The 27,925-nt window shown below is 46.7% G+C and overlaps 22 non-coding genes and 1 pseudogene across 22 annotated transcripts; 2 read left to right on the top strand and 21 right to left on the bottom strand.

The window, feature by feature from the left end:
- Positions 1-572: 572 nt before the first annotated feature.
- On the top strand, positions 573-736 carry LOC135049328 (U1 spliceosomal RNA). The gene has a single exon (XR_010241089.1). It is a non-coding gene; the product is annotated as a U1 spliceosomal RNA (small nuclear RNA).
- A 152-nt stretch (positions 737-888) lies between these two features.
- Positions 889-1,051, top strand: LOC135049434 (U1 spliceosomal RNA). Its single transcript, XR_010241188.1, has one exon. It is a non-coding gene; the product is annotated as a U1 spliceosomal RNA (small nuclear RNA).
- Positions 1,052-1,879: 828 nt separating this feature from the next.
- Positions 1,880-2,042, bottom strand: LOC135049499 (U1 spliceosomal RNA). The gene has a single exon (XR_010241246.1). It is a non-coding gene; the product is annotated as a U1 spliceosomal RNA (small nuclear RNA).
- A 152-nt stretch (positions 2,043-2,194) lies between these two features.
- On the bottom strand, positions 2,195-2,358 carry LOC135049315 (U1 spliceosomal RNA). The gene has a single exon (XR_010241076.1). It is a non-coding gene; the product is annotated as a U1 spliceosomal RNA (small nuclear RNA).
- Positions 2,359-3,032: 674 nt separating this feature from the next.
- LOC135049479 (U1 spliceosomal RNA) lies at positions 3,033-3,195 on the bottom strand. The gene has a single exon (XR_010241232.1). It is a non-coding gene; the product is annotated as a U1 spliceosomal RNA (small nuclear RNA).
- A 135-nt stretch (positions 3,196-3,330) lies between these two features.
- On the bottom strand, positions 3,331-3,494 carry LOC135049347 (U1 spliceosomal RNA). The gene has a single exon (XR_010241107.1). It is a non-coding gene; the product is annotated as a U1 spliceosomal RNA (small nuclear RNA).
- Positions 3,495-13,353: 9,859 nt separating this feature from the next.
- On the bottom strand, positions 13,354-13,516 carry LOC135049497 (U1 spliceosomal RNA). Its single transcript, XR_010241244.1, has one exon. It is a non-coding gene; the product is annotated as a U1 spliceosomal RNA (small nuclear RNA).
- A 152-nt stretch (positions 13,517-13,668) lies between these two features.
- LOC135049312 (U1 spliceosomal RNA) lies at positions 13,669-13,832 on the bottom strand. Its single transcript, XR_010241073.1, has one exon. It is a non-coding gene; the product is annotated as a U1 spliceosomal RNA (small nuclear RNA).
- Positions 13,833-14,506: 674 nt separating this feature from the next.
- Positions 14,507-14,669, bottom strand: LOC135049496 (U1 spliceosomal RNA). Its single transcript, XR_010241243.1, has one exon. It is a non-coding gene; the product is annotated as a U1 spliceosomal RNA (small nuclear RNA).
- A 152-nt stretch (positions 14,670-14,821) lies between these two features.
- LOC135049311 (U1 spliceosomal RNA) lies at positions 14,822-14,985 on the bottom strand. The gene has a single exon (XR_010241072.1). It is a non-coding gene; the product is annotated as a U1 spliceosomal RNA (small nuclear RNA).
- Positions 14,986-15,659: 674 nt separating this feature from the next.
- Positions 15,660-15,822, bottom strand: LOC135049505 (U1 spliceosomal RNA). Its single transcript, XR_010241252.1, has one exon. It is a non-coding gene; the product is annotated as a U1 spliceosomal RNA (small nuclear RNA).
- A 152-nt stretch (positions 15,823-15,974) lies between these two features.
- Positions 15,975-16,138, bottom strand: LOC135049310 (U1 spliceosomal RNA). Its single transcript, XR_010241071.1, has one exon. It is a non-coding gene; the product is annotated as a U1 spliceosomal RNA (small nuclear RNA).
- A 674-nt stretch (positions 16,139-16,812) lies between these two features.
- LOC135049433 (U1 spliceosomal RNA) lies at positions 16,813-16,975 on the bottom strand. The gene has a single exon (XR_010241187.1). It is a non-coding gene; the product is annotated as a U1 spliceosomal RNA (small nuclear RNA).
- Positions 16,976-17,128: 153 nt separating this feature from the next.
- LOC135049180 (U1 spliceosomal RNA) lies at positions 17,129-17,290 on the bottom strand. Its single transcript, XR_010240947.1, has one exon. It is a non-coding gene; the product is annotated as a U1 spliceosomal RNA (small nuclear RNA).
- A 674-nt stretch (positions 17,291-17,964) lies between these two features.
- On the bottom strand, positions 17,965-18,127 carry LOC135049447 (U1 spliceosomal RNA). The gene has a single exon (XR_010241200.1). It is a non-coding gene; the product is annotated as a U1 spliceosomal RNA (small nuclear RNA).
- Positions 18,128-18,279: 152 nt separating this feature from the next.
- On the bottom strand, positions 18,280-18,444 carry LOC135049534 (U1 spliceosomal RNA). Its single transcript, XR_010241280.1, has one exon. It is a non-coding gene; the product is annotated as a U1 spliceosomal RNA (small nuclear RNA).
- A 671-nt stretch (positions 18,445-19,115) lies between these two features.
- Positions 19,116-19,278, bottom strand: LOC135049531 (U1 spliceosomal RNA). Its single transcript, XR_010241277.1, has one exon. It is a non-coding gene; the product is annotated as a U1 spliceosomal RNA (small nuclear RNA).
- A 152-nt stretch (positions 19,279-19,430) lies between these two features.
- Positions 19,431-19,594, bottom strand: LOC135049171 (U1 spliceosomal RNA). The gene has a single exon (XR_010240938.1). It is a non-coding gene; the product is annotated as a U1 spliceosomal RNA (small nuclear RNA).
- A 972-nt stretch (positions 19,595-20,566) lies between these two features.
- LOC135049176 (U1 spliceosomal RNA) lies at positions 20,567-20,730 on the bottom strand. Its single transcript, XR_010240943.1, has one exon. It is a non-coding gene; the product is annotated as a U1 spliceosomal RNA (small nuclear RNA).
- A 674-nt stretch (positions 20,731-21,404) lies between these two features.
- Positions 21,405-21,567, bottom strand: LOC135049622 (U1 spliceosomal RNA). The gene has a single exon (XR_010241350.1). It is a non-coding gene; the product is annotated as a U1 spliceosomal RNA (small nuclear RNA).
- Positions 21,568-21,719: 152 nt separating this feature from the next.
- Positions 21,720-21,883, bottom strand: LOC135049285 (U1 spliceosomal RNA). The gene has a single exon (XR_010241047.1). It is a non-coding gene; the product is annotated as a U1 spliceosomal RNA (small nuclear RNA).
- Positions 21,884-22,575: 692 nt separating this feature from the next.
- On the bottom strand, positions 22,576-22,717 carry LOC135049382 (U1 spliceosomal RNA; annotated as a pseudogene).
- Positions 22,718-22,869: 152 nt separating this feature from the next.
- Positions 22,870-23,033, bottom strand: LOC135049442 (U1 spliceosomal RNA). Its single transcript, XR_010241195.1, has one exon. It is a non-coding gene; the product is annotated as a U1 spliceosomal RNA (small nuclear RNA).
- Between the last annotated feature and the right edge of the window lie 4,892 nt (positions 23,034-27,925).

Below are 27,925 nucleotides of genomic sequence, written 5' to 3'. Positions count from 1 at the left end.
CCTCCTGTCTGCTTACTTTGTGCCTTCCAACGCACAATGCGAACTACAGGTAGTGCTGCAGGGCCCACACCCTTTTACTTGCCTTACAGAGCAGCTCTGGAGCTGTTACAGTGCCCAGCTGCTGCAAGAATTCAGCTTGAATGCTTCAGGGGCTGGGGCATAGCCAACATGAGCCCCACACCAAAGGAGGGTGGAGGTGTTTAATGCAAACTAGGGGTCAGCCAAGCGCCGCAAAAGGCCACCATGCCCTGCACGCCCCTTTTCTCTTTTCATATGCAGACGAGGGTTGAAGCCAACTTTGACCAACTGCTTGGATGACATCACCATATGCAAATCCATCTGCGGCAGGCCTTCCCCCAGGAATGCTTGCACTAGTTGTTGCATTTGGTTTGTTGTTTGGGGGTGCTTCAGTATTAGGCAGCCTTCTGCCCTCCCATGTTCATCTGAAAATATATGTTCTCCCTGCAGTTGTTGTCCCAAGATGAGAGTTCCCTTGTGCTGCCTCAGTTGAATCTCCTTTACTTGACAGAGATGTGCATGAGCAGCGGCCCTCCCCAGCCCTCTTCCAAATCATACTTATTTTGCATAGGAGATACCATGGTCATGAAGATTTTTCTCCCAGGGTGAGGTTCATTCATTGCATTTTGGGTATGCTGACCCCTGTGATTTCCCCAAATGTGGGAAACTCGACTGCATTATTTGTGGTAGTGGGAGGCTGTGTTTGTGATTTCTTCTGGTCAGCTCTGGTAAAAGTCAGATTTCTTTGTTTCAGATTTTCCTTTAGCCTTGTTCTTCTTTCGAGAGTTCCCTTGTGCTGCCTCAGTTGGATCTCCTTCACTTAACAGGGGGGTGCCCGAGCAGCGACCCTCCCTAGCTCTAGCCCAACTCCTACTTACCTGCCAGGTGAGATACTATGATCATGAAGGTGCTTCTCCCAGGGCAAGGCTCACCCATTGCACTCTGGGTGTGCTGCCCCTGCGATTTCCCCAAATGTGGGAAACTTGACTGCATAATTTGTGTTTCCCCTGGTCGGCTCTCGTATAATTCAGATCTCTTTGTCTCAGATCTCTCTCCAGCCTAGTTTGCTGTCTGTTTCCACTTCTCTTTTCTTCAGCCGCTCCCTTCTATACCCTTGTGCACTATCCTGACTTCTCCTCCCGTCTGCTTACTTTGTGCCTTCCAATGCACAATGCAAACTACAGGTAGTGCTGCAGGGCCCACACCCTTTTACTTGCCTTACAGAGCGTCTCTGGAGCTGTTACAGTGCCCAGCTGCTGCAAGAAATCTGCTTGAATGCTTCAGGGGATGGGACATGGCCAACATGAGCCCCACACCAAAGGAGGGTGGAGCAGAAGGCTGCCTAATACTGAAGCACCCCCAAACAACAAACCAAATGCAACAACTAGTGCAAGCATTCCTGGGGGAAGGCCTGCCGCAGATGGATTTGCATATGGTGATGTCATCCAAGCAGTGGGTCAAAGGTGGCTTCAACCCTCGTCTGCATATAAAAACAGAAAAGGGGCGTGCAGGGCATGGTGGCCTTTTGCGGCGCTTGACTGACCCCTAGTTTGCATTAAACACCTCCACCCTCCTTCGGTGTGGGGCTCATGTTGGCTATGCCCCAGCCCCTGAAGCATTCAAGCTGATTTCTTGCAGCAGCTGGCCACTGTAACAGCTCCAGAGCTGCTCTGTAAGGCAAGTAAAAGGGTGTGGGCCCTGCAGCACTACCTGTAGTTTGCATTGTGCATTGGAAGGCACAAAGTAAGCAGACGGGAGGAGAAGTCAGGATAGTGCACAAGGGTATAGAAGGGAGCGGCTGAAGAAAAGAGAAGTGGAAACAGACAGCAAACTAGGCTGGAGAGAGACCTGAGACAAAGAGATCTGAATTATACGAGAGCCGACCAGGGGAAACACAAATTATGCAGTCAAGTTTCCCACATTTGGGGAAATCGCAGGAGCAGCACACCCAGAGTACAATGGGTGAGCCTTGCCCTGGGAGAAGCACCTTCATGATCATAGTATCTCACCTGGCAGGTAAGTAGGAGTTGGGCTAGAGCTGGGGAGGGTCGCTGCTCGGGTACCCCCCTGTAAAGTGAAGGAGATCCAACTGAGGCAGCACAAGGGAACTCTCGAAAGAAGAACAAGGCTAAAGGAAAATCTGAGACAAAGAAATCTGACTTTTACCAGAGCTGACCAGAAGAAATCACAAACACAGCCTCCCACTACCACAAATAATGCAGTCAAGTTTCCCACATTTGGGGAAATCACAGGGGTCAGTATACCCAAAATGCAATGAATAAACCTCACCCTGGGAGAAAAATCTTCATGACCATGGTATCTCCTATGCAAAATAAGTATGATTTGGAATAGGGCTGGGGAGGGCCGCTGCTCATGCACATCTCTGTCAAGTAAAGGAGATTTAACTGAGGCAACACAAGGGAACTCTCATCTGGGGACAACAACTGCAGGGAGAACATATATTTTCAGATGAACATGGGAGGGCAGAAGGCTGCCTAATACTGAAGCACCCCCAAACAACAAACCAAATGCAACAACTAGTGCAAGCATTCCTGGGGGAAGGCCTGCCGCAGATGGATTTGCATATGGTGATGTCATCCAAGCAGTGGGTCAAAGTTGGCTTCAACCCTCGTCTGCATATGAAAAGAGAAAAGGGGCGTGCAGGGCATGGCGGCCTTTTGCGGTGCTTGGATGACCCCTAGTTCGCATTAAACACCTCCACCCTCTTTTGGTGTGGGGCTCATGTTGGCCATGCCCCATCCCCTGAAGCATTCAAGCAGATTTCTTGCAGCAGCTGGGCACTGTAACAGCTCCAGAGCTGCTCTGTAAGGCAAGTAAAAGGGTGTGGGCCCTGCAGCACTACCTGTAGTTTGCATTGTGCATTGGAAGGCACAAAGTAAGCAGACGGGAGGAGAAGTCAGGATAGTGCACAAGGTTATAGAAGGGAGCGGCTGAAGAAAAGAGAAGTGGAAACAGACAGCAAACTAGGCTGGAGAGAGACCTGAGACAAAGAGATCTGAATTATACGAGAGCCGACCAGGGGAAACACAAATTATGCAGTCAAGTTTCCCACATTTGGGGAAATCGCAGGGGCAGCACACCCAGAGTGCAATGGGTGAGCCTTGCCCTGGGAGAAGCACCATCATGATCATAGTATCTCACCTGGCAGGTAAGTAGGAGTTGGGCTAGAGCTGGGGAGGGTCTCTGCTCGGGCACCCCCCTGTCAAGTGAAGGAGATCCAACTGAGGCAGCACAAGGGAACTCTCAAAAGAAGATCTGAAACAAAGAAATCTGACTTTTACCAGAGCTGACCAGAGGAAAACACAAACACAGTCCCCCACTACCACAAATAAAGCAGTCGAGTTTCCCACATTTGGGGAAATCACAGGGGTCAGCATACCCAGAATGCAATGAATGAACCTCACCCTGGGAGAATAATCTTCATGACCATGGTATGTCCTATGCAAAATAAGTATGATTTGGGATAGAGCTGGGGTGGGCCGCTGCTCAGGCACATCTCTGTCAAGTTAAGGAGATTCAACTGAGGCAGCACAAGGGAACTCTCATCTGGGGACAACAACTGCAGGGAGAACACATATTTTCAGATGAACATGGGAGGGCAGAAGGCTGCCTAATACTGAAGCACCCCCAAACAACAAACCAAATGCAACAACTAGTGCAAGCATTCCTGGGGGAAGTTCTGCAGAAGACGGATTTGCATACGGTGATGTCATCCAAGCAGTGGGTCAAAGTTGGCTTCAACCCTCATCTGCATATGAAAAGAGAAAAGGGGCGTGCAGGGCATGGCGGCTTTTTGCGGTGCTTGTGACAATACTAAATACTTTTGTCGTATAAACAACCCTTTATGAGGTCTAAGAACACTGTACGCTGTTTACTTAAGAAGTACCGTAAGGGTACACTAGTTGCGTAACGATCGCTCAGCCGTAGGCGAGACGCTCAAGCGTCACGTTCGCTCACGGCCCAGAGATCACAGGACACGTTATTGGCTGTTGACTAACGTAATGATTCGCTATGGCGTAGCAGACGCTCGAGACCACGAGGAGATCACCAGCAGCGCAGACGCTCACAACGCTATACCTTTATGTCTAAACCTTTTAACAATGAAATACACAGAATACCTTAATGTGGATACAGGGTGTAAGTGCAACCTTGTGTAACCTGACTAACTACAAAGCTGCTTGAGCGTCACCGACGCTCAAGTGAACACTTAACACTATAGAAAATACACAGATACTGGTTTAGGGTCCAAAGCCTATTAACTGTATTATATCTAATATACTGGTAAAAAGGGGATAACAGTACAAATGATACACTACAATATAACAAAGACTTCCTAACCAAAATAGCTACACTAGAAATACAATACAATACAATTACTATTTATGGGAAAATGGAAGGGGAAGAGAAGAAGAGAGAGATAGAGAGAAATGGCTCATGATAACATTAAATAAGAGACAACATGGTTGCAGATAAAACTACACATGTGAGAGACAATCGCTGCGCAGTTAGTCAATGCTGAATACAGCATGGGATGGAAGCTAGACTCCATTTTGAGAAACCTCCACTTGATTCCAAAGACAACACCACATGGCTGAAAGGGGGAGGGGAAGACATCCAGCAGCAGCCATTTTAGATTTGCAGGTCCAAACACATGGCACTTTATTCCAAAATGTCCAAGCCTCAAAACAATGCATATGTTCTGATTTTACAATTCCAAACCATCTAAATCACCTTTCACAATGTAATCCAACTTCCTAGAACCATCTCATAATTTCACATCCCAAACAACTTCAGTATCTCAATAACCAGAGCATATTCATCACAAGACCAGATCACAATGTAATTAACACAAACGTAACTGCATGGTGGTATTTATGATTAACAGGATATATATTATAACTAACCAGCACAATCTATTTTAAATCTCCATAGGCAAACAAATACCACAAATACTATGCTACAGATTGTATACTGTTCCAATTCATCACGGACTTCACAGAGTATCCACAAACACCCAACAATCACACAACCAAGTTACAATATCCTATTTAAAACCAGAAAGCAATCTGTCTGTTTCCTTATCTAGCCATGTGAAGTTCAATACTTAGCCTTTAGTTTGGAAGATGTCCTGGGGATTCAGCCGCCATGCTGCTTGGTGCCAGGTAGCTGTGTGTGTGTCTGTGAGTGTAGCTACATTACATCTGTTCTCTGAGGCCACACCTGACCACTACCTTCCTGTTTGACCAGTACCTGGGGGAGGGGTCTTTCTTTCTCCTTTGTATATGCTAATCAGGTTCAGCCCTGAAAACTTAGTAAAAGGTTGTCTTGAGCATCCATTGTTCTAACAATATGATCTTAGCTTTTATACATATAATCATATCTATCCGCTGCAATGTCCCACAACAACACAACAGGCCTCAAACTAACCCACACCTCATTCTGCTTGCTTCAATACCAAACATGATGTGTTTATCTGGTTCGGTTCGAATGATACACATCCATGACATTAATTCATTAGCCAATTCTAAATCTCCATGATGTCTGGTGCTGTTCATTATTATAACCATGTACTGTATGAAACAAGTGCCGAATCCATCTATGTGCCATGTCCGAGCAAATGCGTGTGTTTCCATATATTGCTGTGCTCGCTGCGCATATTTGCAAGTATAGCGACTTATATGTGTGCAGTTTATATGGTCTCTCTATGTAATATTTTTGACTTTGACAGTCCACCCTTTGGCAGTCACCAATAACTGCCACTTCCTAAAACATTTCAAAAAGAGAAAAATATATGTCAGGGGTTAATACATTTCCATGGTTGGGTAAGGGAGGAGAGAGGAGAAGGTGTGAAGAGGGTATGACCTAGTGAGATAGCAGAAGCATGTGTGTATGAATCCATGTTTGGGGGGTCATGTATCATCGTGCCGTACGTGTTGTACATCAAGCTTCGAGGTATTGCGAAGTATACATTTGAATTCCTTCTTATCCCGTACTAAGGGTCTGTGGATGGGCTGTCAAACTTTACCGAGCTCATTTCGGCTGTGGTTGTAACAAAATGGGGGAGCACATTTTAGTTGATGATACATGAATGGGGGAGGTATGTGGTTGCTGATATCTGTGCCTGTATTCCCTATCGACTATGTGTGTCATTACCTGAGGGTTGTAGAGATGAAGATAAAGAACACTTATGGAAAATGCAATGATATTCTATGTCAGGGAAATGTACATCTGTTGTTGAAGTTTTGTTCGGTATCTGTTGAGAGTCGTCTTCTTTGCGCTGTATTGCTCTTTGGGCATGAGCAAATAGCTTTGTCAGTGCCATCAGATTTACAAAAAATGTTGGGCTAGCGTGAGTTTAAAATACTAGGGAAACTGGGGATCCATGGCAAAGTTCATCAAGTGTCCATATCATAGGTCGTCAAAACTTCATCTTTGGTTCTTGTCTGTTGTCTGTATAGCGTCTCGTTAACTTCCTCGTCCAAGGGGTCTTTGTATCTTGGAGAAAAGCAGAAAAACAGGTGAAAGAAACGGACCGTATAATCGCATTTTCATCACATCATGGTTTCTATCATTGGGTCATATACCAAATCCAGGTTAATTACAGTTTCCTCACTCCTTAGACTCATTACCTCAGGTAGTACTTTTCCAATACAACACAATCCTTCAGAGTTTGGGGCAAGCCGCTCATACGCCTTTCTCCCGCATATGAAATATGCATCATCGGGGAGAACATATGGGACGGAATATGTCATTACCATGTTACACATTTTCCATGTGAACTCTCCTAACCCTAACTCTCCCATCTGTTTAGTACACGTATCAGTTTGTACGATATGTGCACAGTATCCTGGTGATACTTCTCCAACTCTCGTAATCCTATTTCCTAAGGTATACCTATACCGGAAAGATTTTCCTCTACTGGCTATGTGGCGTACAAGCTCTGTATCTGTAGGCATTCTATCTGCTCTATGCGAAAAGGTCATGGTTTGGTTGCTCCATGACACTTCCCAATTTCCCGGCTTTCGGGGATTGGAGATGTTAAAACATAATAGGGACCTATCCACATGGTATTGGTGGAGCTTCAAACTAGGAGGGCTGGAGATATTAAACCTCCTGTCCACCGGTCTCCCACCCTTTAGCTCAAGTACCTCCCCTACCGTTAAAGGAAATGGTACTAGCCCTGATTTACTATGACCCTGAGGTACTTGAGAGCATACCCAACAATCTGTTTTATTTAACACACTACCCACTAAGGAGTGATAGTCACTCAATGGATGCCGGTCCATATGGATATTAAAACTGGATTGGCATTTCTTTATGCATCCATCCTCAACCATTGTCACAGAGCCTACAGATACAGTTTTCTTTTTGAACTAACAATCCTTCACAATTGTTTACAAATAACATGGTTGTTAGATCGTGCCCGGTACTCGCCTTTGCTTGGTGATTGGGTTGCTATTGGAAATTTACACCTCCGTCTCAGTCATCAGGACCTTTCTGGATCCTTTCTCGACCTCACTGGTACTCTCACCGAAACAGACTGCTCTGGTCAACATCATGGTCAACAGGAAAATCCATATCACAGTCTCTTGGGGCAAGTCCATCTTACAGGAGGAGAAAAGAAGAAATTTGTAAAGGGGGTATAAGAAATCAGTTTGAGGGGGAGAGAACTTGTTACGATAATAAGTTCTCTCGTCTTGTTGTTCTTCTTGTTCTGCTGTCCTCTCAAAGGTGCTATCTCTCAGTCTTCCAAACGAACATTCTGGTGATGCAATATTCCTTCCTAACCGGCGATCTTTCTGTAAGGAGAAAAAATCTGGCATTACCATTGGTCCAACTGAGGGGTGACATACCATCTTTAAACCATGAAAACATGAGTGAGAAGAGAGAGGAAAAAAAAAAAAAAAAACAAGAGATAGAGAACAATTCATATGCATATATATATTACATAACTCGACATTAACCATCAATAGGAAAAGAGAAACAAAGCATTTTTAAAACATTGTCAACATTAAGAAAACATTGTTAGCATTAGAAAAACATTGTCAGATTATCAGGCTGTCATATCTACGTGTCTAATGGTCTCCTTGAGCAGTCCCTCCCCACCAGCACCTGCATTACTCCACTGTCTGTATCTGGCCAGAAATACATTGTGGCGGAGGTCATGCTGGGGTTTGGTAGACTTCTGCAAGGACCAAGTGGATATGCAATGTGTGAATTCTTACCAATACTCGTCAGAGATGGGGATAGAGAGAGAGAGAAAAAAAAAAACATTTCACAGATACATTTACAACGTTTCACCTGGTCATTCCTGTGTCTTCAGTGAATGACCTCCCAATTTATTAACCGTTACCTCAGGCTTACCATCAGTCGTATGATCACCTTTCTTGACTACCTATCATGGGTGTGGCTCAAAATTCTTCCTATGTGATCCCTGCTTGTAATTTGGTGTGTCATAACTTTTGCTCATTTTCATGTCTAGGGGGTCTGATTTTATGTGGGCTGTTGCAGTTACTGGCATAATGCCCTTCTCTTTTGCACAGATCACAAATCCTTAAGTTCCTCCATGTGCCAATGGCCTGGGGTTTTGGTTGATTTGATGCCTCCTCAAACGCTTGGATGCTCATCACCATCAACCGCTTTCCCTGTACCTACCTGATTCCTTGGATACCATGATTATGTCGTTGTCTAGGGAGTTGGTATGCCTTCTGTGAATCTTTGATCATACAGTTAGATCTTTCCTAGGATCTGGGTAATCAGACATGATTGATCTCAATTCTGTCCGGGACCAGGGATGGCGCATTGCACTGTCCTTGACGGGAATGGTTCCCTGATCATCAGTCTTCCCATTGGGGACTGTGATCACCCTGACAGGACTAAACTCAATCACATCACCTTGTTTTGGTCTTACAATATGGGGTACATTTGTTTGTGCGTGATATAAAACATTGTACGTACCTGTGGACACGACCTCACCTGACCCTCCGTTAGGGGGTTTGATTATTGCCTTTACCAATTTGGTCGCGTCCACCTGGATGTCTTGTAGGATGGCTTCTTTAAGAGGTGCCGACATCGTTCTGGGCTCACTTTCTTGTTGGTAATCCTGAGGGAAGTTTAACATGGGGTGCGACTTGCACAGGTTAACATTTGTAATTTTTACACTTTAATTTTCATAAACATTATTACATTTAACACTTTCATTCTTAATACAGTTACTAAGTGCATTTTTATCGTACAACATTGTGCCATTTCTCTGCAACCATAATCCTCTTCAATGCCATGTCTCTCCTCTCAAGATGAAAGTTAGATATGTAAGTTACATTTCTTTGCATTTCACTTTCCTGTTGCCATAACTGCAAACAATCATCATGTTTAACTCGTTGTTTCCAGGATTTTATGAGACTGATCCTTTGCCTTAAATTATGCAACACCTCTAAGTCAAAACTACCTATCCCGGGAAATGGTGCCTTATCCCCCGCAGTCATTCGTGTCCATTCATCACAAAAGGTCTCAGTGTGGGGACCATATTTCCCCCACATTACTAACCGAGCAGACCCTCGGGGTCTGCAAGCCTCTGGAGTCTGAATCCTGACCTCCGACCGTCTCTGTGTTGTGCACTTGGCTGCCATTGTGGACCTTTTTAAACACAGAAAAACTTCCTAAAATGCACCAAACACAGAACTTCGTTGGAAATCCTTAAAGCTCTTCCACTGAACTTCTTCTGCTCCGGGTATCCCCGTTCCGCCTTCTAGCAGACACGTGTAGCCGTTGCAGGCCCTATCTCTAGAGATTTTCCTGAGAAAATTCCCTTCCTTTTTCTTTACACAAATCACGCTTGCATGTGCTCCCTACAACACGTATGAGGGCAAGATTTACGCATGGATATACGACCTCATATCACGTTGCGTTATTGGTCACACATACAACCGTGCGGTCCAATCGTACCACTTATAGACACTTGTTGCCCATAAATGGTAGGATCATTGGAGTCTCCCTACTGTGCTCCAAAACAGCCAGAGCGTAATACAACGAAAACTTTATCACACTCTGTTGCACGTTTTCACTCAGATCGTGCTCATCACGTTCCACATAGATCACACAGATCACAAAGTCCACAAAGCGGAATTCAATACCGTTTTATCACATAGATCACAAAGTCCACAAAGCGGGATTCAATACACTCATACCGTTTTCAACCCACTATCATTCTTATAGTTTTCTGATCAGAAAAATCATTTCCCGTAGTCTGATAGCTCTCCCCAGAGGCGTTACAGTAAAGTAAGGTATTTAAACTAAATTTTGGAAACTGAACAAATGTGTGCTATTGTCTTGTGGCTTCTGTATCGCCTTACTATAAGCGATATTTCACTATATAAACGCTTACCAAACACCACACAGTATCTTCTATGCTGTGTGCTTGTTTTTTCTCAGCACGTTATCAATGCAAATGGCAAACAGGAAGGTGAGATGTGAAACTTACACAGATGAAAATGCAATTCTAAATTTAATCTAATAACATACATTGATGTAAGCACACGCATATAGATATTACATATAAGTACCAATCACTATTACCTATGATTGACTATGATATAGATTAAATAAATGCATTAAAAAAAAACTCATTAAATGATGATTTCTTTTTGACAGTGGATGGCTGATTGTTTCCTGAGTCAACTGAAAACCAGCCGCTCAGAAAAAAAAAAAAAATTGACCTTCCCAAAATGGCCGCTGCTCCTCCCCCTTCCACCTCCATGAGGGTCACACAAAATGGTGGACAGACCATGCGGCCTCTTGTCACAAAGAAAGTCATCATTCAAAACTCCTAAAGTTATTCTAGGCCTGAGTGTGTAGTTGGCACCAAATTGAAATAAAAACCAGATTTTCAAAGACAATAGCGTACTGTTCTTACCTCCGGTCCCGGATTCCCTCAGCACCCTTTACTAAGCGAAACAGACGCTTATCCAATCAGCACTGCAAGGAATATGATCCCGCCCTTTGCTGATGGATAATGTCTGCTGATCTACCTAGTGCAGATATGTGAAGGACTGGACGGCCCCCAATTGACAATACTAAATACTTTTGTCGTATAAACAACCCTTTATGAGGTCTAAGAACACTGTACGCTGTTTACTTAAGAAGTACCGTAAGGGTACACTAGTTGCGTAACGATCGCTCAGCCGTAGGCGAGACGCTCAAGCGTCACGTTCGCTCACGGCCCAGAGATCACAGGACACGTTATTGGCTGTTGACTAACGTAATGATTCGCTATGGCGTAGCAGACGCTCGAGACCACGAGGAGATCACCAGCAGCGCAGACGCTCACAACGCTATACCTTTATGTCTAAACCTTTTAACAATGAAATACACAGAATACCTTAATGTGGATACAGGGTGTAAGTGCAACCTTGTGTAACCTGACTAACTACAAAGCTGCTTGAGCGTCACCGACGCTCAAGTGAACACTTAACACTATAGAAAATACACAGATACTGGTTTAGGGTCCAAAGCCTATTAACTGTATTATATCTAATATACTGGTAAAAAGGGGATAACAGTACAAATGATACACTACAATATAACAAAGACTTCCTAACCAAAATAGCTACACTAGAAATACAATACAATACAATTACTATTTATGGGAAAATGGAAGGGGAAGAGAAGAAGAGAGAGATAGAGAGAAATGGCTCATGATAACATTAAATAAGAGACAACATGGTTGCAGATAAAACTACACATGTGAGAGACAATCGCTGCGCAGTTAGTCAATGCTGAATACAGCATGGGATGGAAGCTAGACTCCATTTTGAGAAACCTCCACTTGATTCCAAAGACCACACCACATGGCTGAAAGGGGGAGGGGAAGACATCCAGCAGCAGCCATTTTAGATTTGCAGGTCCAAACACATGGCACTTTATTCCAAAATGTCCAAGCCTCAAAACAATGCATATGTTCTGATTTTACAATTCCAAACCATCTAAATCACCTTTCACAATGTAATCCAACTTCCTAGAACCATCTCATAATTTCACATCCCAAACAACTTCAGTATCTCAATAACCAGAGCATATTCATCACAAGACCAGATCACAATGTAATTAACACAAACGTAACTGCATGGTGGTATTTATGATTAACAGGATATATATTATAACTAACCAGCACAATCTATTTTAAATCTCCATAGGCAAACAAATACCACAAATACTATGCTACAGATTGTATACTGTTCCAATTCATCACGGACTTCACAGAGTATCCACAAACACCCAACAATCACACAACCAAGTTACAATAACCTATTTAAAACCAGAAAGCAATCTGTCTGTTTCCTTATCTAGCCATGTGAAGTTCAATACTTAGCCTTTAGTTTGGAAGATGTCCTGGGGATTCAGCCGCCATGCTGCTTGGTGCCAGGTAGCTGTGTGTGTGTCTGTGAGTGTAGCTACATTACATCTGTTCTCTGAGGCCACACCTGACCACTACCTTCCTGTTTGACCAGTACCTGGGGGAGGGGTCTTTCTTTCTCCTTTGTATATGCTAATCAGGTTCAGCCCTGAAAACTTAGTAAAAGGTTGTCTTGAGCATCCATTGTTCTAACAATATGATCTTAGCTTTTATACATATAATCATATCTATCCGCTGCAATGTCCCACAACAACACAACAGGCCTCAAACTAACCCACACCTCATTCTGCTTGCTTCAATACCAAACATGATGTGTTTATCTGGTTCGGTTCGAATGATACACATCCATGACATTAATTCATTAGCCAATTCTAAATCTCCATGATGTCTGGTGCTGTTCATTATTATAACCATGTACTGTATGAAACAAGTGCCGAATCCATCTCTGTGCCATGTCCGAGCAAATGCGTGTGTTTCCATATATTGCTGTGCTCGCTGCGCATATTTGCAAGTATAGCGACTTATATGTGTGCAGTTTATATGGTCTCTCTATGTAATATTTTTGACTTTGACACTTGGATGACCCCTAGTTCGCATTAAACACCTCCACCTTCCTTTGGTGTGGGGCTCATGTTGGCCATGCCCCATCCCCTGAAGCATTTAAGCTGATTTCTTGCAGCAGCTGGGCACTGTAACAGCTCCAGAGCTGCTCTGTAAGGCAAGTAAAAGGGTGTGGGCCCTGCAGCACTACCTGTAGTTTGCATTGTGCATTGGAAGGCACAAAGTAAGCAGACGGGAGGAGAAGTCAGGATAGTGCACAAGGGTATAGAAGGGAGCGGCTGAAGAAAAGAGAAGTGGAAACAGACAGCAAACTAGGCTGGAGAGAGACCTGAGACAAAGAGATCTGAATTATACGAGAGCCGACCAGGGGAAACACAAATTATGCAGTCAAGTTTCCCACATTTGGGGAAATCGCAGGAGCAGCACACCCAGAGTACAATGGGTGAGCCTTGCCCTGGGAGAAGCACCTTCATGATCATAGTATCTCACCTGGCAGGTAAGTAGGAGTTGGGCTAGAGCTGGGGAGGGTCGCTGCTCGGGTACCCCCCTGTAAAGTGAAGGAGATCCAACTGAGGCAGCACAAGGGAACTCTCGAAAGAAGAACAAGGCTAAAGGAAAATCTGAGACAAAGAAATTTGACTTTTACCAGAGCTGACCAGAGGAAAGCACAAACACAGTCTCCCACTACCACAAATAATGCAGTCAAGTTTCCCACATTTGGGGAAATCACAGGGGTCAGCATACCCAAAATGCAATGAATGAACCTCACCCTGGGAGAAAAATCTTCATGACCATGGTATCTCCTATGCAAAATAAGTATGATTTGGAATAGGGCTGGGGAGGGCCGCTGCTCATGCACATCTCTGTCAAGTAAAGGAGATTCAACTGAGGCAGCACAAGGGAACTCTCATCTTGGGACAACAACTGCAGGGAGAACACATATTTTCAGATGAACATGGGAGGGCAGAAGGCTGCCTAATACTGAAGCACCCCCAAACAACAAACCAAATGCAACAACTAGTGCAAGCATTCCTGGGGGAAGTTCTGCAGAAGACGGATTTGCATACGGTGATGTCATCCAAGCAGTGGGTCAAAGTTGGCTTCAACCCTCATCTGCATATGAAAAGAGAAAAGGGGCGTGCAGGGCATGGCGGCCTTTTGCGGTGCTTGGATGACCCCTAGTTCGCATTAAACACCTCCACCCTCCTTTGGTGTGGGGCTCATGTTGGCCATGCCCCATCCCCTGAAGCATTCAAGCTGATTTCTTGCAGCAGCTGGGCACTGTAACAGCTCCAGAGCTGCTCTGTAAGGCAAGTAAAAGGGTGTGGGCCCTGCAGCACTACCTGTAGTTTGCATTGTGCATTGGAAGGCACAAAGTAAGCAGACGGGAGGAGAAGTCAGGATAGTGCACAAGGGTATAGAAGGGAGTGGCTGAAGAAAAGAGAAGTGGAAACAGACAGCAAACTAGGCTGGAGAGAGACCTGAGACAAAGAGATCTGAATTATACGAGAGCCGACCAGGGGAAACACAAATTATGCAGTCAAGTTTCCCACATTTGGGGAAATCGCAGGAGCAGCACACCCAGAGTACAATGGGTGAGCCTTGCCCTGGGAGAAGCACCTTCATGATCATAGTATCTCACCTGGCAGGTAAGTAGGAGTTGGGCTAGAGCTGGGGAGGGTCGCTGCTCGGGTACCCCCCTGTAAAGTGAAGGAGATCCAACTGAGGCAGCACAAGGGAACTCTCGAAAGAAGAACAAGGCTAAAGGAAAATCTGAGACAAAGAAATCTGACTTTTACCAGAGCTGACCAGAGGAAAGCACAAACACAGTCTCCCACTACCACAAATAATGCAGTCAAGTTTCCCACATTTGGGGAAATCACAGGGGTCAGCATACCCAAAATGCAATGAATGAACCTCACCCTGGGAGAAAAATCTTCATGACCATGGTATCTCCTATGCAAAATAAGTATGATTTGGAATAGGGCTGGGGAGGGCCGCTGCTCATGCACATCTCTGTCAAGTAAAGGAGATTCAACTGAGGCAGCACAAGGGAACTCTCATCTTGGGACAACAACTGCAGGGAGAACACATATTTTCAGATGAACATAGGAGGGCAGAAGGCTGCCTAATACTGAAGCACCTCCAAACAACAAACCAAATGCAACAACTAGTGCAAGCATTCCTGGGGGAAGGCCTGCCGCAGATGGATTTGCATATGGTGATGTCATCCAAGCAGTGGGTCAAAGTTGGCTTCAACCCTCGTCTGCATATGAAAACAGAAAAGGGGCGTGCAGGGCATGGTGGCCTTTTGCGGCGCTTGTCTGACCCCTAGTTTGCATTAAACACCTCCACCCTCCTTCGGTGTGGGGCTCATGTTGGCTATGCCCCAGCCCCTGAAGCATTCAAGCTGATTTCTTGCAGCAGCTGGGCACTGTAACAGCTCCAGAGCTGCTCTGTAAGGCAAGTAAAAGGGTGTGGGCCCTGCAGCACTACCTGTAGTTTGCATTGTGCATTGGAAGGCACAAAGTAAGCAGACGGGAGGAGAAGTCAGGATAGTGCACAAGGGTATAGAAGGGAGCGGCTGAAGAAAAGAGAAGTGGAAACAGACAGCAAACTAGGCTGGAGAGAGACCTGAGACAAAGAGATCTGAATTATACGAGAGCCGACCAGGGGAAACACAAATTATGCAGTCAAGTTTCCCACATTTGGGGAAATCGCAGGAGCAGCACACCCAGAGTACAATGGGTGAGCTTTGCCCTGGGAGAAGCACCTTCATGATCATAGTATCTCACCTGGCAGGTAAGTAGGAGTTGGGCTAGAGCTGGGGAGGGTCGCTGCTCGGGTACCCCCCTGTAAAGTGAAGGAGATCCAACTGAGGCAGCACAAGGGAACTCTCGAAAGAAGAACAAGGCTAAAGGAAAATCTGAGACAACGAAATCTGACTTTTACCAGAGCTGACCAGAGGAAAGCACAAACACAGTCTCCCACTACCACAAATAATGCAGTCAAGTTTCCCACATTTGGGGAAATCACAGGGGTCAGCATACCCAAAATGCAATGAATGAACCTCACCCTGGGAGAAAAATCTTCATGACCATGGTATCTCCTATGCAAAATAAGTATGATTTGGAATAGGGCTGGGGAGGGCCGCTGCTCATGCACATCTCTGTCAAGTAAAGGAGATTCAACTGAGGCAGCACAAGGGAACTCTCATCTTGGGACAACAACTGCAGGGAGAACACATATTTTCAGATGAACATGGGAGGGCAAAAGGCTGCCTAATACTGAAGCACCCCCAAACAACAAACCAAATGCAACAACTAGTGCAAGCATTCCTGGGGGAAGTTCTGCAGAAGACGGATTTGCATACGGTGATGTCATCCAAGCAGTGGGTCAAAGTTGGCTTCAACCCTCATCTGCATATGAAAAGAGAAAAGGGGCGTGCAGGGCATGGCGGCCTTTTGCGGTGCTTGGATGACCCCTAGTTCGCATTAAACACCTCCACCCTCCTTTGGTGTGGGGCTCATGTTGGCCATGCCCCATCCCCTGAAGCATTCAAGCTGATTTCTTGCAGCAGCTGGGCACTGTAACAGCTCCAGAGCTGCTCTGTAAGGCAAGTAAAAGGGTGTGGGCCCTGCAGCACTACCTGTAGTTTGCATTGTGCATTGGAAGGCACAAAGTAAGCAGACGGGAGGAGAAGTCAGGATAGTGCACAAGGGTATAGAAGGGAGCGGCTGAAGAAAAGAGAAGTGGAAACAGACAGCAAACTAGGCTGGAGAGAGACCTGAGACAAAGAGATCTGAATTATACGAGAGCCGACCAGGGGAAACACAAATTATGCAGTCAAGTTTCCCACATTTGGGGAAATCGCAGGGGCAGCACACCCAGAGTGCAATGGGTGAGCCTTGCCCTGGGAGAAGCACCTTCATGATCATAGTATCTCACCTGGCAGGTAAGTAGGAGTTGGGCTAGAGCTGGGGAAAGTCGCTGTTCGGGCACCCCCCTGTCAAGTGAAAGAGATCAAACTGAGGCAGCACAAGGGAACTCTCGAAAGAAGAACAAGGCTAGAGGAAGATCTGAGACAAAGAAATCTGACTTTTTCCAGAGCTGACCAGAGGAAAGCACAAACACAGTCCCCACTACCACAAATAATGCAGTCGAGTTTCCCACATTTGGGGAAATCACAGGGGTCAGCATACCCAAAATGCAATGAATGAACCTCACCCTGGGAGAACAATCTTCATGACCATGGTATCTCCTATGCAAAATAAGTATGATTTGGGATAGGGCTGGGGAGGGCCGCTGCTCATGCACATCTCTGTCAAGTAAAGGAGATTCAACTGAGGCAGCACAAGGAAACTCTCATCTGGGGACAACAACTGCAGGGAGAACACATATTTTCAGATGAACATGGGAGGGCAGAAGGCTGCCTAATACTGAAGCACCCCCAAACAACAAACCAAATGCAACAACTAGTACAAGCATTCCTGGGGGAAGTTCTGCAGAAGACGGAATTGCATACGGTGATGTCATCCAAGCAGTGGGCCAAAGTTGGCTGGAACCCTCATCTGCATATGAAAAGAGAAAAGGGGTATGCAGGGCATGGCGGCCTTTTGCGGCGCTTGGATGACCCTTAGTTCGCATTAAACACCTCCACCCTCCTTCGGTGTGGGGCTCATGTTGGCCATGTCCCATCCCCTGAAGCATTCAAGCTGATTTCTTGCAGCAGCTTGGCACTGTAACAGCTCCAGAGCTGTTCAGTAAGGCAAGTAAAAGGGTGTGGGCCCTGCAGCACTACCTGTAGTTTGCATTGCGCATTGGAAGGCACAAAGTAAGCAGACAGGAGGAGAAGTCAGGATAGTGCACAAGGGTATAAAAGGGAGCGGCTCAAGAAAAGAGAAGTTGAAACAGACAGCAAACTAGGCTGGAGAGAGACCTGAGACAAAGAGATCTGAATTATACGAGACCTGACCAGGGGAAACACAAATTATGCAGTCAAGTTTCCCACATTTGGGGAAATCGCAGGGGCAGCACACCCAGAGTGCAATGGGTGAGCCTTGCCCTGGGAGAAGCACCTTCATGATCATAGTATCTCACCTGGCAGGTAAGTAGGAGTTGGGCTAGAGCTGGGGAGGGTCGCTGCTCGGGCACCCCCCTGTCAAGTGAAGGAGATCCAACTGAGGCAGCACAAGGAAACTCTCGAAAGAAGAACAAGGCTAGAGGAAGATCTGAAACAAAGAAATTTGACTTTTACCAGAGCTGACCAGAGGAAAACACAAACACAGTCCCCCACTACCAACAAATAAAGCAGTCGCGTTTCCCACATTTGGGGAAATCACAGGGGTCAGCATACCCAGAATGCAATGAATGAACCTTACCCTGGGAGAGTAATCTTCATGACCATGGTATCTCCTATGCAAAATAAGTATGATTTGGGATAGGGCTGGGGAGGGCCGCTGCTCATGCACATCTCTGTCAAGTAAAGGAGATTCAACTGAGGCAGCACAAGGGAACTCTCATCTGGGGACAACAACTGCAGGGAGAACACATATTTTCAGATGAACATGGGAGGGCAGAAGGCTGCCTAATACTGAAGCACCCCCAAACAACAAACCAAATGCAACAACTAGTGCAAGCATTCCTGGGGGAAGTTCTGCAGAAGACGGATTTGCATACGGTGATGTCATCCAAGCAGTGGGTCAAAGTTGGCTTCAACCCTCATCTGCATATGAAAAGAGAAAAGGGGCGTGCAGGGCATGGCGGCCTTTTGCGGTGCTTGGATGACCCCTAGTTCGCATTAAACACCCCCACCCTCCTTTGGTGTGGGGCTCATGTTGGCCATGCCCCATCCCCTGAAGCATTCAAGCTGATTTATTGCAGCAGCTGGGCACTGTAACAGCTCCAGAGCTGCTCTGAACGGCAAGTAAAAGGGTGTGGGCCCTGCAGCACTACCTGTAGTTTGCATTGTGCATTGGAAGGCACAAAGTAAGCAGACGGGAGAAGTCAGGATAGTGCGCAAGGGCATAGAAGGGAGCGGCTCAAGAAAAGAGAAGTTGAAACAGACAGCAAACTAGGCTGGAGAGAGACCTGAGACAAAGAGATCTGAATTATACGAGAGCCGACCAGGGGAAACACAAATTATGCAGTCAAGTTTCCCACATTTGGGGAAATCGCAGGAGCAGCACACCCAGAGTGCAATGGGTGAGCCTTGCCCTGGGAGAAGCACCTTCCTGATTATAGTATCTCACCTGGCAGGTAAGTAGGAGTTGGGCTAGAGCTTGGGAGGGTCGCTGCTCAGGCACCCCCCTGTCAAGTGAAGGAGATCCAACTGAGGCAGCACAAGGAAACTCTCGAAAGAAGAACAAGGCTAGAGGAAGATCTGAGACAAAGAAATCTGACTTTTACCAGAGCTGACCAGAGGAAAGCACAAACACAGTCCCCCACTACCACAAATAATGCAGTCGAGTTTCCCAAATTTGGGAAAATCACAGGGGTCAGCATACCCAGAATGCAATGAATGAACCTCACCCTGGGAGAACAATCTTCATGACCATGGTATCTCCTATGCAAAATAAGTATGATTTGGGATAGGGCTGGGGAGGGCCGCTGCTCAGGCACATCTCTGTCAAGTAAAGGAGATTCAACTGAGGCAGCACAAGGGAACTCTCATCTGGGGACAACAACTGCAGGGAGAACACATATTTTCAGATGAACATGGGAGGGCAGAAGGCTGCCTAATACTGAAGCACCCCCAAACAACAAACCAAATGCAACAACTAGTGCAAGCATTCCTGGGGAAAGGCCTGCAGCAGATGGATTTGCATACGGTGATGTCATCCAAGCAGTGGGTCAAAGTTGGCTTCAACCCTCGTCTGCATATGAAAAGAGAAAAGGGGCGTGCAGGGCATGGCGGCCTTTTGCGGCGCTTGGATGACCCCTAGTTCGCATTAAACACCTCCACCCTCCTTCGGTGTGGGGCTCATGTTGGCTATGCCCCAGCCCCTGAAGCATTCAAGCTGATTTCTTGCAGCAGCTGGGCACTGTAACAGCTCCAGAGCTGCTCTGTACGGCAAGTAAAAGGGTGTGGGCCCTGCAGCACTACCTGTAGTTTGCATTGTGCATTGGAAGGCACAAAGTAAGCAGACAGGAGGAGAAGTCAGGATAGTGCACAAGGGTATAAAAGGGAGGGGCTCATGAAAAAAGAAGTGGAAACAGACAGCAAACTAGGCTGGAGAGAGACCTGAGACAAAGAGATCTGAATTATACGAGAGCCGACCAGGGGAAACACAAATTATGCAGTCAAGCTTCCCACATTTGGGGAAATCAGAGTGCAATGGGTGAGCCTTGCCCTGGGAGAAGCACCTTCATGATCATAGTATCTCACCTGGCAGGTAAGTAGGAGTTGGGCTAGAGCTGGGGAGGGTCGCTGCTCGGGCACCCCCCTGTCAAGTGAAAGAGATCCAACTGAGGCAGCACAAGGGAACTCTCGAAAGAAGAACAAGGCTAGAGGAAGATCTGAGACAAATAAATCTGACTTTTACCAGAGCTGACCAGAGGAAAGCACAAACACAGTCCCCCACTACCACAAATAATGCAGTCGAGTTTCCCACATTTGGGGAAATCACAGGGGTCAGCATACCCAGAATACAATGAATGAACCTCACCCTGGGAGAACAATCTTCATGACCATGGTATCTCCTATGCAAAATAAGTATGATTTGGGATAGGGCTGGGGAGGGCCGCTGCTCAGGCACATCTCTGTCAAGTAAAGGAGATTCAACTGAGGCAGCACAAGGGAACTCTCATCTGGGGACAACAACTGCAGGGAGAACACATATTTTCAGATGAACATGGGAGGGCAGAAGGCTGCCTAATACTGAAGCACCCCCAAACAACAAACCAAATGCAACAACTAGTGCAAGCATTCCTGGGGGAAGGCCTGCAGCAGATGGATTTGCATACGGTGATGTCATCCAAGCAGTGGGTCAAAGTTGGCTTCAACCCTCGTCTGCATATGAAAAGAGAAAAGGGGCGTGCAGGGCATGGCGGCCTTTTGCGGCACTTGGATGACCCCTAGTTCACATTAAACACCTCCACCCTCCTTCGGTGTGGGGCTCATGTTGGCTATGCCCCAGCCCCTGAAGCATTCAAGCTGATTTCTTGCAGCAGCTGGGCACTGTAACAGCTCCAGAGCTGCTCTGTACGGCAAGTAAAAGGGTGTGGGCCCTGCAGCACTACCTGTAGTTTGCATTGTGCATTGGAAGGCACAAAGTAAGCAGACAGGAGGAGAAGTCAGGATAGTGCACAAGGGTATAAAAGGGAGGGGCTCATGAAAAAAGAAGTGGAAACAGACAGCAAACTAGGCTGGAGAGAGACCTGAGACAAAGAGATCTGAATTATACGAGAGCTGACCAGGGGAAACACAAATTATGCAGTCAAGCTTCCCACATTTGGGAAAATCGCAGGGGCACCACACCCAGAGTGCAATGGGTGAGCCTTGCCCTGGGAGAAGCACCTTCATGATCAAAGTATCTCACCTGGCAGGTAAGTAGGAGTTGGGCTAGAGCTGGGGAGGGTCGCTGCTCTGGCACCCCCCTGTCAAGTGAAAGAGATCCAACTGAGGCAGCACAAGGGAACTCTCGAAAGAAGAACAAGGCTAGAGGAAGATCTGAGACAAATAAATCTGACTTTTACCAGAGCTGTCCAGAGGAAAGCACAAACACAGTCCCCCACTACCACAAATAATGCAGTCGTGTTTCCCACATTTGGGGAAATCACAGGGGTCAGCATACCCAGAATGCAATGAATGAACCTCACCCTGGGAGAACAATCTTCATGACCATGGTATCGCCTATGCAAAATAAGTATGATTTGGGATAGGGCTGGGGAGGGCCGCTGCTCAGGCACATCTCTGTCAAGTAAAGGAGATTCAACTGAGGCAGCACAAGGGAACTCTCATCTGGGGACAACAACTGCAGGGAGAACACATATTTCCAGATAAACATGGGAGGGCAGAAGGCTGCCTAATACTGAAGCACCCCCAAACAACAAACCAAATGCAACAACTAGTACAAGCATTCCTGGGGGAAGGCCAGCAGCAGATGGATTTGCATATGGTGATGTCATCCAAGCAGTGGGTCAAAGTTGGCTTCAACCCTCGTCTGCATATGAAAAGAGAAAAGGGGCGTGCAGGGCATGGCGGCCTTTTGCGGCGCTTGGATGACCCCTAGTTCGCATTAAACACCTCCACCCTCCTTCGGTGTGGGGCTCATGTTGGCTATGCCCCAGCCCCTGAAGCATTCAAGCTGATTTCTTGCAGCAGCTGGGCACTGTAACAGCTCCAGAGCTGCTCTGAACGGCAAGCAAAAGGGTGTGGGCCCTGCAGCACTACCTGTAGTTTGCATTGTGCATTGGAAGGCACAAAGTAAGCAGACGGGAGAAGTCAGGATAGTGCGCAAGGGCATAGAAGGGAGCGGCTCAAGAAAAGAGAAGTTGAAACAGACAGCAAACTAGGCTGGAGAGAGACCTGAGACAAAGAGATCTGAATTATATGAGAGCCGACCAGGGGAAACACAAATTATGCAGTCAAGTTTCCCACATTTGGGGAAATCGCAGGAGCAGCACACCCAGAGTGCAATGGGTGAGCCTTGCCCTGGGAGAAGCACCTACATGATCATAGTATCTCACCTGCCAGGTAAGTAGAATTTGGGCTAGAGCTGGGGAGGGTCGCTGCTCGGGTACCCCCCTGTCAAGTGAAGGAGATCCAACTGAGGCAGCACAAGGGAACTCTCGAAAGAAGAACAAGGCTAGAGGAAGATCTGAGACAAATAAATCTGACTTTTACCAGAGCTGACCAGAGGAAAGCACAAACACAGTCCCCCACTACCACAAATAATGCAGTCGAGTTTCCCACATTTGGGGAAATCACAGGGGTCAGCATACCCAGAATGCAATGAATGAACCTCACCCTGGGAGAACAATCTTCATGACCATGGTATCTCCTATGCAAAATAAGTATGATTTGGGATAGGGCTGGGGAGGGCCGCTGCTCAGGCACATCTCTGTCAAGTAAAGGAGATTCAACTGAGGCAGCACAAGGGAACTCTCATCTGGGGACAACAACTGCAGGGAGAACACAAATTTTCAGATGAACATGGGAGGGCAGAAGGCTGCCTAATAATGAAGCACCCCCAGACAACAAACCAAATGCAACAACTAGTGCAAGCATTCCTGGGGGAAGGCCTGCAGCAGATGGATTTGCATACGGTGATGTCATCCAAGCAGTGGGTCAAAGTTGGCTTCAACCCTCGTCTGCATATGAAAAGAGAAAAGGGGCGTGCAGGGCATGGCGGCCTTTTGCGGCGCTTGGATGACCCCTAGTTCGCATTAAACACCTCCACCCTCCTTCGGTGTGGGGCTCATGTTGGCTATGCCCCAGCCCCTGAAGCATTCAAGCTGATTTCTTGCAGCAGCTGGGCACTGTAACAGCTCCAGAGCTGCTCTGTACGGCAAGTAAAAGGGTGTGGGCCCTGCAGCACTACCTGTAGTTTGCATTGTGCATTGGAAGGCACAAAGTAAGCAGGCAAGGTCCAGAGAACAGTTAGAGGTCGGAGTAGCACTATCTCAAGTAGTACTACGACAGCACGGATGGATTCTAAATATTCCAAAATCGCAGCTGATTCCGACGACACGTCTGCTGTTCCTAGGGATGATTCTGGACACAGTACAGAAAAAGGTGTTTCTCCCGGAGGAGAAAGCCAAGGAGTTATCCGACATAGTCAGGAACCTCCTAAGACCAGGCCAAGTGTCAGTACATCAATGCACAATGGTCCTGGGAAAGATGGTGGCTTCTTACGAAGCGATTCCATTCGGCAGATTCCACGCAAGAACTTTTCAGTGGGATCTGCTGGACAAATGGTCCGGATCGCATCTTCAAATGCATCAGCGGATAACCCTGTCTCCAAGGACAAGGGTGTCTCTCCTGTGGTGGTTACAGAGTGCTCATCTCCTAGAGGGCCGCAGATTCGGCATTCAGGATTGGGTCCTGGTGACCACGGATGCCAGCCTGAGAGGCTGGGGAGCAGTCACACAGGGAAGAAATTTCCAGGGCTTGTGGTCAAGCATGGAAACGTCACTTCACATAAATATCCTGGAACTAAGGGCCATTTACAATGCCCTAAGTCAGGCAAGACCTCTGCTTCAGGGTCAGCCGGTGTTGATCCAGTCGGACAACATCACGGCAGTCGCCCACGTAAACAGACAGGGCGGCACAAGAAGCAGGAGGGCAATGATGGAAGTGGCAAGGATTCTTCGCTGGGCGGAGAATCATGTGATAGCACTGTCAGCAGTGTTCATTCCGGGAGTGGACAACTGGGAAGCAGACTTCCTCAGCAGACACGATCTTCACCCGGGGGAGTGGGGACTTCACCCAGAAGTCTTCCACATGATTGTGAACCGTTGGGAAAAACCAAAGGGTGGACATGATGGCGTCCCGCCTCAACAAAAAACTGGACAGATATTGCGCCAGGTCAAGGGACCCTCAGGCAATAGCTGTGGACTCTCTGGTAACACCGTGGGTGTACCAGTCAGTGTATGTGTTCCCTCCTCTTCCTCTCATACCAAAAGTACTGAGAATCATAAGAAGGAGAGGAGTAAAGACTATACTCGTGGCTCCGGATTGGCCAAGAAGGACTTGGTACCCGGAAATTCAAGAGATGCTCACGGAAGACCCGTGGCCTCTACCTCTAAGAAAGGACCTGCTCCAGCAGGGACCATGTCTGTTCCAAGACTTACCGCGGCTGCGTTTGACGGCATGGCGGTTGAACGCCGGATCCTGAAGGAAAAAGGCATTCCGGATGAAGTCATCCCTACCCTGATCAAAGCCAGGAAGGATGTAACCATACAACATTATCACCGTATTTGGCGTAAATATGTTGCGTGGTGCGAGGCCAGGAAGGCCCCTACAGAGGAATTTCAACTGGGTCGTTTCCCGCATTTCCTGCAAACAGGACTGTCTATGGGCTTCAAATTAGGGTCCATTAAGGTTCAAATTTCGGCCCTGTCAATATTCTTCCAAAAAGAACTGGCTTCTGTTCCTGAAGTTCAGACGTTTGTCAAGGGAGTACTGCATATACAGCCTCCTTTTGTGCCTCCAGTGGCACCTTGGGATCTCAATGTAGTTTTGGGATTCCTAAAATCACATTGGTTTGAACCACTCACCACTGTGGACTTAAAATATCTCACATGGAAAGTGGTAATGCTGTTAGCCCTGGCAGGCTAGCCAGGCGTGTCTCAGAATTGACCAAAACAAAAAACTGCAACAAACGAGTGCCTAATCATCAAAATAAAAAGTGAAAACCAATACGTGTTTCATAGAATTAAATAATCACAATTTTATGTTCCTGATAGTCTGCGCTTGCCGGAATACTATATGTAGTATTGTGGTGATAGCATAGAAAAAGAACAAACGGCTGCGCTGAATATCAGGAACGAAACATGATGTACAGAGAGCCAACGTAAAAAATAACAATGTTTATTAATAAAACATATAAAAAGATTAATTGTCAAATAACCGGTGAAAAATATATACAAATATATATAAGAACAGTCACTAGACGTGAACTAGTGGTATATTGTAATGACTCAGCTTATTGGGGTGAAAAGTTCCGTGATTCACTTGTTAGATAGTTGATAAATACCAGGTGTGTTGGTAGGATCCTAATGAATAAAAAAGTCCCTCAGTTGAAATTGATATTCAATACCTTTCCAAAATGGGCTGGTAAGAGCCGAGCGTCCTCGGCTTCAATGTCCTGCAATGCCCATATACGCTGTGCAGCGGAAAGGAATGGATCGTCTCTCTCACAACCCGGTCGTGGCGGCGTGTGCGCTGAAGCCGCTGATGTCGGATGCTGTAGAAGGAGGGTGCAGCGGGGACCAAGGAACACCTGGAAGATTTCACCTGAGCTGAGTGTGGATAGGGGCGGGTCCTGACGCGTTTCGTCACGTTCACGTGACTTTCTCAAAGGTAGAATGTTCTTATATATATTTATATATATTTTTCACCGGTTATTTGACAATTAATCTTTTTATATGTTTTATTAATAAACATTGTTATTTTTTACGTTGGCTCTCTGTACATCGTGTCTCAGAATTGGCGGCTTTATCCTATAAAAGCCCTTACCTAATTTTTCATATGTGGTGCCTGCGGCTACTAGGGACTTGGAGGATTCCAAGTTGCTGGACGTAGTCAGGGCCCTGAAAATATATGTTTCCAGGACGGCTGGAGTCAGAAAATCTGATTCGCTGTTTATCCTGTATGCACCCAGCAAGCTGGGTGCTCCTGCTTCTAAGCAGACGATTGCTCGTTGGATTTGTAGTACAATTCAGCTTGCACATTCTGTGGCAGGCCTGCCACAGCCAAAATCTGTAAAAGCCCATTCCACACGGAAAGTGGGCTCATCTTGGGCGGCTGCCCGAGGGGTCTCGGCTTTACAACTTTGCCGAGCAGCTACTTGGTCAGGGGAAAACATGTTTGCTAAATTCTACAAATTTGATACCCTGGCTGAGGAGGACCTGGAGTTCTCTCATTCGGTGCTGCAGAGTCATCCGCACTCTCCCACCCGGTTGGGAGCTTTGGTATAATCCCCATGGTCCTTTCGGAGTCCCCAGCATCCACTAGGACGTTAGAGAAAATAAGAATTTACTTACCGATAATTCTATTTCTCATAGTCTGTAGTGGATGCTGGGCGCCCATCCCAAGTGCGGATTGTCTGCATTACTTGTACATAGTTATTGTTACAAAAATCGGGTTATTGTTGTTGTGAGCCATCTTTTCAGAGGCTCCTTCTGTTATCATGCTGTTAACTGGGTTCAGATCACAAGTTGTACGGTGTGATTGGTGTGGCTGGTATGAGTCTTACCCGGGATTCAAAATCCTTCCTTATTGTGTACGCTCGTCCGGGCACAGTATCCTAACTGAGGCTTGGAGGAGGGTCATAGGGGGAGGAGCCAGTGCACACCAGCTAGTCCTAAAGCTTTTACTTTGTGCCCAGTCTCCTGCGGAGCCGCTATTCCCCATGGTCCTTTCGGAGTCCCCAGCATCCACTACGGACTATGAGAAATAGAATTATCGGTAAGTAAATTCTTATTTTCTGGACTGTGTCCAGGATCATCCTTAGGAATAGAAGACGTGTCGTCGGAATCAGCTGCGATTTTGGAATATTAAGAATCCAACCGTGCTGCCGCAACACTACCTGAGATAGTGCTACCCCGACTACCAACTGTTCCCTGGATCTTGCCCTTATCCGGAGATCGTCCAAGTAAGGGATAATTAAAACTCCCTTCCTTCGAAGGAGTATCATCATTTCGGCCATTACTTTGGTAAAGACCCGGGGTGCCGTGGACAAACCAAACGGCAGCGTCTGAAACTGATAGTGACAGTTCTGTACCACAAACCTGAGGTACCCTTGGTGAGAAGGGTAATTTGGGACATGGAGATAAGCATCCTTGATGTCCAGAGACACCATATAATCCCCTTCTTCCCGGTTTGCCATCACCGCTCTGAGTGACTCCATCTTGAATTTGAACCTTTGTATGTAAGTGTTCAAGGATTTCAGATTTAAATTAGGTCTCACCGAGCCGTCCGGCTTCGGTACCACAAACAGCGTGGAATAATACCCCTTTCCCTGTTGTAGGAGGGGTACCTTGATTATCACCTGCTGGGAATACAGCTTGTGAATGGCTTCCCATACCGCCTCCCTGTCGGAGGGAGACGTCAGTAAAGCAGACTTTAGGAAAACGGCGAAGGGGAGACGTCTCAAATTCCAATTTGTACCCCTGAGATACCACCTGAAGGATCCAGGGGTCCACCTGTGAGTGAGCCCACTGCACGCTGAAATTTATGAGACGGGC

This window comes from Pseudophryne corroboree, unplaced genomic scaffold, assembly GCF_028390025.1.
Source record: "Pseudophryne corroboree isolate aPseCor3 unplaced genomic scaffold, aPseCor3.hap2 scaffold_99, whole genome shotgun sequence".
NCBI classification, from domain to species: Eukaryota; Metazoa; Chordata; class Amphibia; order Anura; family Myobatrachidae; genus Pseudophryne; species Pseudophryne corroboree.
The sequence above is the reverse complement of the archived record's forward strand: the minus strand, read 5'-3'. Positions and strand labels throughout refer to the sequence as shown.